This window comes from Vulpes vulpes, chromosome 11 (assembly GCF_048418805.1).
Source record: "Vulpes vulpes isolate BD-2025 chromosome 11, VulVul3, whole genome shotgun sequence".
NCBI lineage: Eukaryota > Metazoa > Chordata > Mammalia > Carnivora > Canidae > Vulpes > Vulpes vulpes.
In genome coordinates this window covers 40,883,061-40,896,760 of record NC_132790.1, presented here as the reverse complement: position 1 = coordinate 40,896,760, position 13,700 = coordinate 40,883,061, and the positions used below count along the sequence as shown (strand labels likewise).

Sequence of the window (13,700 nt, the reverse complement as noted above, 5' to 3'; positions counted from 1 at the left end):
TTGGGCCGTTTCCATGTTTTGTTATTTTAAACGCACTGCTATAAATATTCATGTGCAAGTTTTCATGTGGATACATGCTTTGACTTCTCTTGGGTATATACTTAGAACTGGATTTTCTGGTTCATATGGTAACTCCATGTTAACATTTGCAGAACTGCCAAATTGGTCTCCAGAGCAGTTGCACAGTATTATATTCCCAACACCAATGTATGAGGTTCGATTGTTTTCACATCCTCACCAATAATTTTAATGTCTTCTTTTAAAAATAATCATCCTGGTGGTTATGAAGAGGTAACTCATTGTGTTTTTGACTTACCCCTCCCTGGCAATTAATAATGTTGAAGGTGTTATCATGAGTTTGCTTGCTACTTGTGCATACTTCTAATGAATTTTGTATTCCTATTTGCCCATTTTTAAAAGAGGGTAATTTGTGTGCATGTTATTGTGTTGTAAATGTTCTTTACATATCTTTTACTGTATTGCTTATCAGACATGCAATTTGAAAATATTTTCTTCCGTGTTGTGGGTTGTATATTCACTTTCTTGATGGTATTGTTTCACCCCAAAAGTTGTGCATTTGAAGTCCAATTAATTTGTTCTTTTTAGATTTTATTTAATTTTATTTTAGAGGGAGAGTGAGCAAGAGAAGGAGGAGAGGGAAAGGGTCAAGCAGACTCTGTGCGGAGTGTGGAGCCCAGTGCAGGGCTTGATATCAGGACCCTGAGATCATGACCTGAGCCAAAATCAAGAGTCAGATACTAATTGACCAAGCCACCCAGGCACCCCTTTCTCTTTCATTACTTGTCCTTTGGTGTCATACATAAGAAAACATTGCTTAACACATGGTCACAAAGACTTATGCCTACATTTTTGCCTACATTTTTTTCATAGAGTTTTACACTGTTCACTCATACATTTATCATGTCAGATCCATTTCAAGTTAAATTTTGTCTATGGTATATGTGGGAGTCCAATTATTTTTTCATATAGATATCCCATTGTTCCAGTGCCATTTATTGAAAAGACCATTTTCTCCTCATTGAATTGTCTTAGTATTCTTGTCAAAAATCAATTGACCATAAATGTAAGGGGTTATTTCTGGACTTGCATTTGTTTCCCACTGATATTTCTATCTTGATATATGAGTTAGATATAACGTATCACTGAGATCACAGTGACAACAGGGCTAATGGATAATAATAGAATAGAAAATACTTAAGTCCGTGGTGTCTGGGTGGCTCAGTTGCTTAACTGTCGCCTTTGGCTCAGGTCATGAACATGATCCAAAGATCTCATAGAGCCCCATATCTGGCTCCCTGTTCAGCGTGGAACCTGCTTCTCCTTCTCCCTCTGCTTCTCCCACTGCTTACTCGTTCTCCTGCTCTCTCTCACTCTCTCTCAAATAAGTAAATAAAATCTTAAAAAAAATACTTATGTCTATCCTTATGCCAGTACAACACTTATTTGATTGCTATAGCTTTTTAGCAAGTTTGGAAATCAGGTAATTAAAATCTCTAACATTGATCTATTTTTTTTTCAAGATTTCTTTGACCATCTGGGTCACTTGAAATTTTTTTTTTTTAATTTAAGTGTAGTTGACACACAACATTACATTAGTTTCAAGTGTCCAACATGGTGATTTAACAAGTTTATAAATTGTTCTATGTTCACCACAAGTATAGCTACCATCTGTCCTGATACATTGTTATTACAATATCTTTGACAATATTCCTTATGCTGTGTCCTTTATTCCCTGACCCATTCTTTCCATAAGTGGAAACCTGTGTCTCCCTCTCCTTTTCACCCACCCATTTTGCCCAATGCCCTCCCTACCCCTCTGGCAACCATCAGTCTGCTCTCTGTACTTACTGGTCTGAGTCTGCTTTTTGTTTGTTTATTCATTTATTTTTGTTGTTATTGTTTTGGGATTCCACTTATGAGCTTTATTATTATTTTTAGATTATTGTTATTACTGTTTTTAGATTCCACTTATGAGTGAAATCATGTGGTATTTGATTCTCTCAGTCTGACATATTTCATTTAGCATAATACCCTCCAGGTCCCTTGCATTTTGATATGAATTTAAGAATTAGCTTTTTGGCTTGACTGGCAGCTGGGGTGGTAAAATGTCGGCTCCTGGGTCCTATCAGGAGGCTGCTGGGCCTTCCATGGTGCCAACCATGCCCCCATCATATGAGGAGATGGTCGTGGTCAACAGTTACTTCCCTATGCCTCCTGCACCCCAGACATGGCCAGTCAGGGGCTGGTGACAGGCCCAGATAGGAAGGACAAATCCTCCCATGTACTGTACCCAGCCAGTGCCCATCCCCAGTGCCAATGCAAGTGCTGTGCAGAGGGTCTGCATGCGGCAGCCAGTGTCCTTTTTCAACTGGAAGGCCCAGTCCAGATGTGTTGTTCCTTCCATAACAAAAGGATTGGGAGTCAGCTGTCCTATAACACCAGTGCCCTCACCTAGCTCTCGTGTGGGAACCTGTGCTTGCTGGGATGCATCGTTTGGGCTGCTGCTTCATCCCTTTGTTTTATTTTTCTTTATTTTTTTTATTTTTTACGATTTTATTTATTCATGAGACACAGAGAGGGAGGCAGAGACAGAAGCAGAGGGAGAGGGAGCCTTGAGGCTCTCCTCAAAGAGCCTGATTCGGGACTCGATTCCTGGGCCCCAGGATCACAACCTGAGCCAAAGGCAGATGCTCAACCACTGAACCACCCAGGCTCCCCTGTTCATCCCTTTTTGATATGGACCTTTGACATGGATCACTACTGTCCCAACTGCAAAGCTTTCCTAGGCACCTACAAGCGTTTGTAGGACTTGGCCAGACCTGGAGGGAGTGGCATGCTGCAGAAAGTATTCTCTGACTCACCCAAGGTTAACCACCCAATCTCTGCCCTGGTGGGGTTTCCAACTTGGTGATCTCATCTCTCCAAGGGATTCACCTTTGTGTCTTCTTTTGGCGAAAAATATCACAAAAGTAACACACCTCCAAATCCCCAGAGATTGCTGCTTGGAGTCCTGCAGGACATGCAGACATTCACCTTGAGTGCTGGTTCCAGGGTTTCCTGTCTACTGTGACTCCAAGTCACCCCATTTAACAGTGACAATTGCTCTGTCTGAATATCTTCTAGTGAGTTAACATTATTCAGCTTCTTTTCTTGCCTCCAGCCCTTTCTGGGGACAGTCTCAAACTGAGGAAGCACAATGGCCTTATTTTTGAGACTGTTCTGGCCTGAATACGGCTGACCCACCCTTTGGTGTCTGCCATTATGTTCATCTGTTCGCACTTCTGATGACAAAAATCTTGCCTTATAAACTAAGGGCTTGGCTCTCAGTGTCTGTAATTGCAGGTTTTTCATTAGCACACAAATTCACTTTAATTTCTTCATTCCTTTTTAAGTACAAGGAGGAGCTATTTATACCTGCAGGACACACATCTGTGTGGTCATAAACGCATGCTCAAATGTAGGGCTGGACCTTGTAGATCTACTTTCTCTCAGTTTTTTGTACGAGATCCTCAGCCAGTTTCCATGAAGGGTTTTTGTCTTGTAGAGGACTTGTTTATATTAACCACATTTATGACCTTCTTTTAGTCCTAAACACCTTTGAACATAATCTTGAAAGGAGAGATCAGTAGAACCTTTTTCTTAATCATAAGACCGCTATCATTTTCCCATTTGCCAGGACACTGTCATTTTGTTGTTGTTGTTGTTCTTAACAGAAAAAGTAATGGATAATGGAACTTTTAAAGTGGGACCCCTTCAGGGTTCCCAGTGGTATGTTTCGAAAGGCAAAGGAAAGTACAGTTTGAGGCGTCTTGTGCCATGGTGCTGGGAAAGCTTAGGGACCTGTTTCAAATGAATCTAAATTCTGATTTTATTTTTTAGAAATATAATTTGTTGTAGAAAATCAGAAGATATCTATGATTCAGTCAGCAAGCCAGAGGTCTCAAATAGCTGCTGAGTCGTCTTTGAAATCAAGACAAAGCTGGGCTCAACTTTTAAGAGTCCTTATTTTCATAATAAATAGACACACAGAATGCACATGAATAATATTACATAGAAATCAAGCCTAGACCTTGAACAAATCTGTATCGTGGCTGAAAATTATAGTCACAACTATTGACTCAGCTTATTCATTTGATGTTTTGAAAGTTCCAGTAATTATTTTTGCAATGAATATCGATACTACATAGTACTTTAGTGTTATCTGCTTTTAAAACATAAGGTCTTTGGTTCTTTTGATGGGAAAAAACAGATTCAGCTTGCCAATTTTTGCAAACAATAATAATAAATAAATAAAGCTCGCTGGGATTTTGATGAAGATTGTCTTGTCTATATCTGCAGATATATGTGGGAATTATTGCCATTTTAACAATATTAAGGCCTCCAATTAATCAACACTTTTTCATTTATTTATATCTTAATGTTTCAGAGTTTCAGTATACAATCCTTGTATTTCTTTTGTTAAATACATTCTTAAATATGTTAATTTTTTGGATGCTTTTAAAAAGGAAACTTTTTTATTCTATGCTTGGACTGTTCCTTGATATTTGTATATTGATCTTATATCCTGCAACTTTTTATTTTATTTTATTTTATTTTATTTTATTTTTTTTTAATTTTTATTTATTTATGATAGTCACAGAGAGAGAGAGAGGCAGAGACACAGGCAGAGGGAGAAGCAGGCTCCATGCACCGGGAGCCCGATGTGGGATTCGATCCCGGGTCTCCAGGATCGCGCCCTGGGCCAAAGGCAGGCGCCAAACCGCTGCGCCACCCAGGGATCCCAACTTTTTTTTTTAATGACTTCAAAGAGTCTGTAGTTTCTTAGGATTTTCTAAATACATAATCATGTCATTTGCAAATACAGGTTTTTCCTTTTCAATGCAGATACCTTTTAGTTAATTATTTTGCCTAATTGCCCTGTGTATACAGGATTGAATAGTTTCTTCTTCAAAATTCAAGTCCACCAGCAACTCAGAATGTGGTCTTATTGGAAATAAGATCTTTGCAAAGGCACCTGGGTGGCTCAGTCAGTTAAATGCCTGCGTTTGGCTCAGGTCATGATGTCAGAGTCCTGGGATTGAGTCCTGCTTTATGGTCCCTGCTCAGCGGGGAGTCTGTTTCTCCCTCTCTTGCCTGTCATTCCTCCAGCTTGTACTCTGTCTCTCTCTCATGCTATCTCAAATAAATAAATACAAATTAAAATTTTTTTTTTTTGCAAATATAACTAGTTGAATGAGTTCATATTCTTAGGATCCTGAAGCTAATGGTTGCTTTTCTTATAAAAAGACCATGTGAAGAGACACAAGCACAGAGATAGGAAAAATGACCATGTACAGATGGAGGAAGAAATTGGAGTGAAGCAGCTATAAGCCTAGGAAGTTGACAATTGCTGGCATCTACCAGAAGCAAGGAGGAGGCAAAGAAGGATCCTCAGTTTTCAAAGAGAATGTGACCTTGCCAACTTCTTCACTTTTAGCCTCTTTAACCAGGAGAGAATACATTTCTGTTATTGGAAGCCACTCAGTTGTGACTCTTTATTGTGACAACCTTGGGAAATTAATCCATAATAGGAAAACATGGCTTTGGAGTCAGATTGACCTGACATGGATTCTAGTAGTCTGTTACTAATTAGCTCTGAGTTACTGAGCAAATAATTTAAGGGTTTTGGTGCTCTTTTCATTCTATGAAATGGAATTAAGGAAAACCACACATTGTGAAGCTTCCAAAGGATAATGTTATAATGAATGCTAATAAATTTTAAAAATCTTCTTTATCATATTGTTGCAGTTGTTGCTACTAAGTGAAACTATGTACTAGTGGAGCTTCTATCTAAAAAAGAATACTGAAAGAAGTCAGTCAGTTCTCCTACTGAGAAAAATATCATAGACACTTAACACATCAGTTTGACAATTTCCTCTATGTGTTGTTGGCTGAATTTGGATTCCCCTTCTTGATTATGAATAGTTTCACATTCTTCTGATTATAAAACATAAATTAGACTCTCCTACAGGGACAGGTACTATGCTTAGTATACATCTTGTCATGGATCCCATCTTCTGCTTATCTGGTCACCTCTGTACCTTATCACTGGGATGGCATCTCTTGACTCACTAAGGGTGCATTCTACAGCATCAGTTGAAACTGCAGCATGGCTCTAACCATTCCAGAATGCAACATAGCCAACATCATTAACAGGACAGGCTCTGCTGCTAACTGCTGCTTGTTTTCTCCTGTCAAGTTTATATTTCTTAGGGTTAGAAGTTAGGTGAGATGAAATAGAGCAGGCTTTTAGAAAGCTTTTGACAGATGGGTTCTCTGACTGTTTATAGCCTTGGAGGATCAATAGAAACCTGTCACACACACACACACAATCCTGCTCAAAGGTAATGAGCATTGACTAATACAATTTTATTTGTACCTCTGCAAAATGTTTCTGGTCAGAGGTCAGCATTTGTGGGCAAATGCTTGCCTCTGGTATTTATTTTCTAGCAGAAGTTGTTGGTTGTCTCTCAGCTCAGTGAGAGATTATGAAACATTTAAAATGCATATACTGTAATTTTCTCCTACCACCACCCACCTCATACATATACATATTCAAACATGTTTGTTGAGAAATTCTTGCACTTCGAAGAAGAAGCACAGAACACGAACTCTGAAATCAGGCAGAGCTGGGTGTTCCACTCACTAGCTGTGTGACCACTCAGAACCCCAATATTCTGATTTATTAAATGGAAATTAATAGTATGAATCTCGTGGGATTTTGTTTATTTTGTTTCCTTTAGACTAAACTCTTTGAGAAGTCCTCTATATCTTCTGCATTTAGCATAGTACTTTGTATATGTTAAACATTCCACTCTCGCTGAATGAAGGATGGATGATGCTTAACTTAGGTTTGCTTTTTATAGTGTTTATTTTTTTCAAGTTACTTCACTTCTCTCCAACTCTGTTGCCATTATATGAGAACTATAATAGATAACGCACAAAATAATGCCTTAGGTGTCTGCCACTGTTAATATTCATGAAGTCACTGATTGTTCCTAGTGGGGGAAAAGGAGATGGTGCTTCCATATGATAGTTTCCTTATTTGGATTTAATTTCACAGCCATTGGACTTTTCCCCCAATGCTTGCTCATTTGTATCCAAAGGCATGTGCTTAGCTGAGTAAAATGCAATCCAGCAGAGCGTGTACTATTTAGAAGAATGTTAGATCTTTATTTGAAATGTCTTTCTGGAGACTAAGAGAGTCAAGAATGAGGAATACATCATCACTCACCACTTTGTCATGATATACATAGACCTTATCTCAATAGTTTTTACCTCATTTGCAGAATAATAATATTTCTTTGCATTTGGGGGGGGGAATCAGAGTAAGTCAAAGTGATAATGGCTTTAGGCAAAACATATGCTTTGTATTTATCAAAGTTTTCAGCAATACCTACACAGTCTCTACTGATGATCCATTTTTAAGCCGTTCCTGATTATAGCATTTCTTCCTTTAATCCAAGTATCTAAAGCAATGTATCATAAGCGTACCTCCTTCCTTCTATCTTGGGATGGAGGACTCTGGAAACGGCAGTTCTAATATTTTCTTTTCCCAGTTTGGAAGTTGATCAACTCCAAGTTTATTTAAGGGAAAGCAAAATGAGTAAAGGTATGTATTTTTCACACAAACTAACAAAGATACAATCTTGCCCTCTAATTGAGGATTCAGAGAAAAGGCTCTGTGGTGTCATGAGGTGTCATACATACAGGAAACAAGTGGCAGCTGGTTGCTGTGGAGGTAGCTAAGGTGTAAATTTGCTAATTAGAGAAATGCAAATTGTAAAGACATTCTGTTATACCCTGGAGCCATGTTGAAGCAATCAGTGTAGGATGGGTCCTAAAAGGGCTCACCTTTGGGGGATCTTGGAACTAAGATAGGCTTGGTTTACACTTACTGGTACGTACATATTGAAACAGCAGCTACTGCTCTAGATGCAGAGAAGTTAAATACAAGATCAAGACCGGTGTAAACTGTGAGAGGAAAGAGTGCTTTTCCTGATGGACCATTAACCTGGATGGCACACTTGTAAAGCCATTTGCCATCATGGCATCTCCTATACTCCTATCCTCTGCCCTGCCTTGACTGGATCTCAGCTAGTTCAAGGTATGCAATGTGCTAGTGGTAGAGAAAGGAAATGCATTAAGCCAAGAGAAAGATAAAGTTTAAACTACTGCTGGAAAGGTGTCTGGGTGGCTCAGTCAGTTAAGAATCTGCCTTCAGCTCAGGTCATGATGTCAAGGTGCTGGGATCTAGCCTAGTGTGGGGCTCCCTGCTCAGTGGAAAGCCTGCTTCTCCCTCTCTCTCTGCTGTTCCCTACTGCTTGTGCTTGAGCTCTCTCTTTCTCTCTCTCAAATACATAAATAAAATCTTAAAGAAACAAATTAACTACTGCTAGAGACACAAACAAATTTAAATACACAACCAATTGTTTTTTGTTTTGTTTTGACCTAATGACCTGTAGATTTTTTCCCTTACTGAATTTACTGATTTTTAATTAAGGCAAATGAATTGACTGATTGTTTTTGACATATGTCTGCCTAAATATCTGGCTTCTAATGCTGAAGTCCTAACTTAAATTCACTGATTATCAGCATAAAGTTCAGTTGTTCTTAACTTCAAGTTTCAAGATTCCATGGAGATTCCTAAATTGACATAAGGAAATCTAGAAACCTTCCAGTATTTTAGGCAGAGTGTTTGTTAAAATGCATGTATATTTTTTCTTTTATTTTTTTTAAAGATTCTATTTATTTATTCATGAGAGAGAGAGAGACAGAGAGACAGAGAGAGGGAGAGAGAGAAAGAAAGAGAGGCAGAGACACAGGCAGAGGGAGAAGCAGGCTCCATGCAGGGAGCCCTAAGTGGGACTCGATCCCCAGGTCTCTAGAATCAGGCCCTGGGCTGAAGGTGGCGCTAAACCACTGAGCCACCCTGACTGCCCACATGTATATTTTTCTAAAGAGAAAATGACTTCTGATAACTTTTTCATAAGGGCTAAATCTCAGCCTCCAAATTTAAGAAGAGTGTTACTGTGGTCTCATCACCAATATAGTGCAGGCAATCCTGAATGCAAAGATCAGTCCACTCTCAACTCTCTCATTTGCGTTCACAGATGCAGGGCATGCAGGAGGTCACATGACTTACAACATATCATAAATATAGATGTCAGGAATCACAAGTCTCTGCTACCATTACTGGATCCTGTAGGAATATTGTCTTTGCTGTAGGCAGCTGGCTGTGGGATGGCCTCACTTAACTAAGCAAAGACATGAGAGAGTTGAAGTGAGCCCTACATAGCCCTGGAGGAGGAAAATGCGCTTCCTCTCATGAGCATTTTTCTGTTTCCTGTTTCTCTTTCTCTCTGTTTCCAAAGCACTCGATTCCAGAAGTGAGGGTATTTGTTGTTGTTGCCCTTGTTGTTGTTTTTGTTTGTATGTTTGTTTTCAACAGGAGTTGACTAACCCTGAATCTAGAATTTTAAGACTGTCTCCTTGTTCTGGCTCTACCGCCTCCTGGCTCTGTGATCTCGGCTGGCTAGTCTATCCTGCTGTACCTTAGTCACCTTACCTGTAAAATGAAGGTTATAATTCATGCCTTGTTTTCTTTCAGGGTTGCTGGGAAGATCAAGTGATATAATTATAAAAACTGCTTGTGAAAAGTACATTTTTTGAAAACATACATGGATGACATTTATTTTAGAACAGGACTATTGTCAATTTTTATACACGGGTAGAGATAACTACTTTGGATGCTTGATTTTTATTAGTGAAATGGCTCTCTGAACTATTGGGAAACTTGGTTTTTCATATATCTCTGCTGAAATAGAAAAGATCATCCAGTGATAGAAGAGTAGGTATGATAGTTCAATTATTTATGTTTTGATGGCTAGGAAAGGCAAGGCTCTCAATTTGTTCATAATTTTGAGTATGTTTGATTTTTTTATATTATAGTTATATAGTTATATATAGTTTATATTATATATATAGTTATATATAGCTTATACTATAGTTACATAAATGGTTATATTTATATATAGTTATTAAAATTGTTACATTTATATATTTCTGAAGCTAGTTCCTATGAAGTTCAAGAGAGGTATATGTATAGCTTTGGCCTCTTGAAAAACATTTTTCAAAAATTAACCATATTAAGAATTGGAAAAAGCATTCCCAGCCCCATTTAATTCTGTCTCACAAGGTACCATATGATATTCTGAGAGGGTCTGCCATCTTACAGGAGAAAATTTCCTACAACTGTGAGGGGCCAATGCACGGCAGCTCCTGAGTGAAGATCCACAGATGCAGCTTCAAACATGCTAGTCAGAAAAGTGAATTTACTGGTTTGTGCCCACTCAGCAGTTTTCTTTGGGTCTATTCTAAGGATTGAAGAAACCAAAGAGAGTCTCTTTTTTAACAGCATACTTGCATCCATATCATATAATGATAAAAATCTTGCAAGAAATGTATTGCATTTATTAGGTAAAAAGGAAGTAATAATTCAATGACTTCCCTTCTTTGTAACACTGTCTCAGCCATTTCCTTTGTAATATAGAGACACCTAAACCTCATTAATTCAGAGGCTACTAATATATGCTTGGCAATTATTGGCCTGAGTTATTCTGAAGCTTACCTTTGCACTATATGTGAAAGATAGATATTGTTCAATAATAGAAAAAATATACATATATATTGGTCTCTGCCCCCAATTCCCAGCCAGAGTTTTCTGAAAACCTTGTAATTTCCTAGGTGATGAGAACACTAAGAACATCTTTTGTTTTAATATTTGGGTCTTGACCCTGGTTCCTGACACAGAGCTCCTAAATCCCTCAGTATTTCCTAGGTGACAGAGGTGTCTCTTGTTCTAATGAAGTAACTCTTCATAGGTTCCCAGATAGCTTTAGGATTAAGGCTAGTCACCAGAAAGACTAAGCCATGATTAGAAGCTTGCAACTCCCAGCCTCATTTCCCATCCTCTGCAAAGGCATGAGGGACTAGAGATTGAGTTAATGGTTAATCATGCCCACATGATGAAGCCTCCATGAAAATTCCAAAGGTAAAGGGTTCAGAGAGCTTCCTGGTTGGTGAACATATCTATGTGCCAGACGGTGACAGGTGACAAACCCTAAATCCACAGGGTCAGAGGTTTATGAGCTTAGGATCCTTCTAGAACTTACTTATGAATCTCCTCATCCGCTCTTAATTTATATACTTTGTCAAATAAACTGGTTAATGTTAATAAGTAGTATTTCCTTGAGTTCTGAGAGCTCTTCAAGCAAATGATTGAGTCCAAGAAGGGGATTGTGGGAAATTCTGATTTGTAGCCAACTCAAATAGAAATTGTGGATAATGCAGGGACCTACTACTTGCAATTGGCATCTGAACTGGAAGGCAGTCTTTTGGTACTGATGCCTTAACCTGTATTGAATTGTAGGACACCCAGCTGGTGACCCAAAGAATTGTTTGGTGTGGGGAAAAAAAATGCACATATCTGGTGCCAGAAATATTTTCTGTGTATAAGTTAGGAAGAAACAGTGTTTTTCCTAGACAGAAAACTTGAGTGTTTTATATGGTACAACAATAAAGCAAATCTTATATAGGATTTTATAATATGTTTTGAAAACAAGATCATAAAAACTGCTCATTTCCAAGTAAGTATTAGTAGCACCAAGTAAATATGTCTTATTTATTAAAACAGTCCAGGATGGATTTCAGTTATTTGCAGTGCTATGAAAATTCTATTTCTTAAAGAATTATGTGATTCAATTTTTTTTTATTATTAAGACTGAGTTCTCTCCCAAACAGTAAGAATAAGCAAAATTTTCTAAAAAGGGATTTTACAAAGGAGATTAACAAAAACAGAATAATTTAATAAATTTCATGAAATTTTCACATCAAATGCTAATACTGAACAAGACGTAGCCTTAAAGAATGACACAATGATTCTCTCTTGAACCACTGAAAGTTAGTGTAAAGTAGAGCAACTATTTATATAATCTCATACACTGCTTTTCTAAACCAGTATTTTGTACTTTCTTTAACATGGTCTTAACAACAGGTAAAGGATGGGAGAAGAGAAAGAGTCAGAGGGCAAATCCTCTAAACTCAGAATTAATAAGGAGAAGGCTGTAAGTAAATTGTACTTCTCATATTAGTAGCTTAGTTCAGTAGAGTGTTAAGGGCAGTTTAAAACCTGCAGTTCTTGGAGTCAGACAGGTCGGTATCTAAATTTGCCCTACTTAACAGCAATGTAATCTCAGAAGAAATAGTACTTCTCTTTGCACTTCTGCTTTTTCCATCTGGAAAAAGAAGTTACTAACAAGAAATTGATGAAGGTGCGGTAGGTTAATGAAATAACATACTAATGTCTCTGGCATACAGTAGCCTATGGATAGAATTTTTTGAGGAACAGTGTGGGGTACTGGAAGAAGCCTGGCTATACTTTGGATTTGGAGAGGTCTGACTTCCAGTTCTGACTTTGCTGATTTCTTTATTTGTGACCTTAGGCAAATTTTTTCCTCTCTCTGTAAACTGTTTGTAAGACGTGTATTTATTTGGACAAAATAACATATACAAAGTGATAAATGATGCCTGACACATGATAGATAGTACATAAATAGATGTTTTTTATTATGCCAACTAGATTTCCTGCATATCCTCACTCTTGATTGATGTTAATAAAATCCTAGTACATGTTGGTGCAGAGCAATGACATGACACTTCCACATTTTAAAATAATTTACAGAGATATTTAATTATCAATAATAGAAAGAAAGTAGCAAGTTTTTCTGCCTTGATAAAGCTTAACTCTATATTAGGTGAAGTCTGGAAACTGATTTGTTTTACTTCCCTCAGAATTGTATTCCTGGATCTTATGAGTTTCACTTGCCTTGGTCTTAGGCCTTGAATTAGCTCAAATGAGATTCTGCCCAATGCGTATGGTGACTTCAGCCAGATTCAAATTTCACAGTCTCCAGAATGTCAACTTCATTTCCCCAAGTCAATTATAAGCTTTACAGAATCATGGGGTCATAGAAAGTCAGTGGCATTTTGGCCACGAAAAATCTAATCATCACTATCACCACATTCCAGAGAAGATGACTCCTTTTTGGAGATACCTGTTAATAATCTATTATAATGACATAAACACCTGAAACTTCTTGGACAGCCCATCATGACGACATCACACCAGTCCTCTCTCTGAAGTATGTTAAGGCAGGTCACTTCTTTCCACTTACTCCCCACCTCAATCCTTCACTTTTACATTCCTTTAATACATTTTATTTTTTTAGGTTGAGTTTTGAGTTTCTCTCTTACTGAAAGACTCAATGTTTGCCAATGTTTTACAGCTTATCTTAGGGAAAGCATTGAATATTGTTTCAAAATTATGTTTCAGAAACCTACAGTAAGTCTACATTAACTCTCAAAGAGCATGCAGTGTTGTCATAAAGAATTCCATGCTTCCATGCTTACATCTACCAACCTGCTAGTGTGTCCATTGTTTGCTTAATCATTCTGGTCTACTCCAGTCAATCAGTCTATCATCTTATGGTTTGCTTGAGTCATTTTGGGCATGACAGAAGGGTAAGATCCTTTACCTACAGTGTCTCCCCTAGGTCTGTGTATATCAATATACGTTTAGT

At 37.9% G+C, this 13,700-nt stretch overlaps 1 pseudogene; it reads left to right on the top strand.

Moving 5' to 3' along the window:
• The first annotated feature begins 2,126 nt into the window (after positions 1-2,126).
• On the top strand, positions 2,127-2,827 carry LOC112915877 (lipopolysaccharide-induced tumor necrosis factor-alpha factor homolog; annotated as a pseudogene).
• Positions 2,828-13,700: the final 10,873 nt, after the last annotated feature.